This window comes from Gracilinanus agilis, chromosome 3, assembly GCF_016433145.1.
Source record: "Gracilinanus agilis isolate LMUSP501 chromosome 3, AgileGrace, whole genome shotgun sequence".
Taxonomy (NCBI): Eukaryota; Metazoa; Chordata; class Mammalia; order Didelphimorphia; family Didelphidae; genus Gracilinanus; species Gracilinanus agilis.
The window spans coordinates 91,598,040-91,600,268 of record NC_058132.1 but is presented as its reverse complement, the minus strand read 5'-3'; the positions used below and the strand labels follow the sequence as shown (position 1 = coordinate 91,600,268).

At 46.2% G+C, this 2,229-nt stretch overlaps 1 protein-coding gene across 3 annotated transcripts in view; it reads left to right on the top strand.

Moving 5' to 3' along the window:
- Window positions 1-1,963: 1,963 nt before the first annotated feature.
- PGAP2 (post-GPI attachment to proteins 2) overlaps window positions 1,964-2,229 on the top strand; it is a 34,214-nt gene continuing 33,948 nt past the window's right edge. For all 3 annotated transcript variants that reach the window (XM_044668090.1, XM_044668089.1, XM_044668085.1), the window contains exon 1: window positions 1,964-2,023. The gene's annotated coding sequence lies outside the window, so the exon portion shown is untranslated. The remainder of the gene's footprint in view (window positions 2,024-2,229) is intronic.

Genomic DNA, 2,229 nt, shown 5'->3' with positions numbered 1-2,229 from the left:
AGGTTTGCAAGTGCTTTACAAGGGCCTCATTTAATTTTCATAACAAACATGGGATGCCATTATCCCCATTTTACCAATTAGAAAACTCAAGCAGACAAGTTAATGGACTTGCCCAGTGTTACATAGCTAGAAAATGTCTGAGGCCAAGTTTGAGTCTTTCCGGTTTTTGGACTAGCATTCTAATATTCTTAGCTTAAATAGTGTAGAGAATATGGCTAAGGATAGACTCTTAGGGAACATCTACATTAAAGTGTTAGGAAAAGGAGGAAAACCAACAAAATAAAAACTTAGAAAAATAGAAAACCAGGAGGGTATAAAGCCAATAAAGGCAAGAGAGAAGAGAATATTCGGTAGGGAGGGTGCAGTTAATGATACCAGAAGTAACAGAAATCAAGGAGAATAAAATCTGAAAAGAAAAAAAAACCCTCTGGATCAGGCAATTAGAAGGCAATAAATTATAGGATTTTAGACCACCTGCTTTCTCATCTTTCTCTCCTGGCTTTCCTGACTTTCTTTAAGACTCAATTCAAATCCCAATCTTCATTTGGAGATTATTTTCCATTTACATTGTATATATCTTATATATACAAATTTATTTACACATTGTTTCTCCTATTAGAATGTGAGCTTGTTGATGTCCGGAACTATATTTTCTCCCCCTTTCTTTGTATCATCAAGCCATATAAATACTTTGCTTCTTAATTTGATAGACTGATTGAAGGAAGTAGTGAGATAGGAGAGGTTAGATGCCAGAAAGAAAAGGGATGGCTGCCTCCTTTCCTTTCCCATGGCAGATTCTGGAAGAAGACAAAGGGAATGGTATTAGAGTAGATGGGAAAGGCTTGAAGGTATTTTTGTTACTATTATTATGGAACCAGTAAGAGTTTTACTTAGATCTAATCCCTTGCTGGTGAGAGTCATCAAGAATTCTTCTAAATGGTCCTCTGGCCTATATTAAGACAAAACCAGAGTACCTAGAACCTGATGAAAGGAAAGGAAGCATTTCTTGGGCCCTAGGTTAGGGTGACTGAGAACAAATATTTGTTGACTAGGAAAAGAGGTTTCCTGGAGAGAATATTCTAGAGAGGTGAATGCCCAGATTACTCTAGTTGATCCCTTCAGTCTCTCTTTCTGGGCATTTCCAGTACTAAATTAAGGTGTGAGACGCCCTCTTCTGGACTATACTGAACTCTGGTACCAGAAAATGGCTAGAAGAGACTGATGATTTGTAGCCCCCTCCACTGCAGGGCAAACAGAAATTTGTCTCCGTCAATAGAAGGCAAGTTCCTAGAAGTCAGCGACTTTGATTTTGATAAAGGCCGATGATCCAGCCTTTAATAGTGCTTGGTACATAGCGGCTGCTTAATAAATATTTGGTGAATATCCTATTCCTCTACTGCTAGTGGTATCCTCATATCTCTTTCCCCTAAGGATAAAGGTTTCTGATCTCTTCTGGGGGATAAAGAGCCAGATGTCCTGATTTCTGCTCCGAGACTGGGACTGGAATACCTGATCTCTGCAGGGGGGAACACGGACAGAGGTTCCTAATCATTTTCTGAGGCATCAGGGGCGATTGGTTTTAGGGGGAAGAACAAGGGGCCAGATTATTGATTTTTACCTTCGGGTACTCCGTGTCTGCCCACGTCTTTCTAAGGCAGGGGAGAGAGAGCTATTGTGGCAGTCCTTAGGGAGACAAATTTGGGTTGCAGAGTGGGTTTAGGGTCCCAGAGAGGTGGGTAGGAGAATAATAAGGGGAAATGGGGGTTTTAAAGAAGTGGGAAGTAAGAAAAGGGGTGCACAGCCCGGTCTTGCCCCACCTTCGCCCCCAGGAACTACGGAGTGAGTGGAGAGGGATTTGGGGCAGGGAGCAGAGGGAAGGGGGCCTGCAGGGCAGGGGCCCCAGTCGCCAATCCCTTCTTCAGCTCTGGCTCCGCCTCCCTACCCCGCCTCTCCGGTCCGGCTCCCGGGCCTGCGCGGGCGCGGCCTTGTCGCCTTCGGACCCCGGCCGTCAGGCCCCCCCGGGGTAAGTGTACATGGACTGGGGGGGTGGGGGGGGTGGAGGAAGGAAAGTGGGCCTCTAGCTTCCGGGCTCAGAAAGAAGGGGATACGCGGGCTCAGACTCGGCCCTTGGAGGGCGCGGCCACGCGTAGCAACCCCCCCTTTCATGCCCCAACTCTGGCTTTGCCCGGGAGCGTCCCCCGCCTTCCCCTCTCCTCCCCTTCCCTCCCC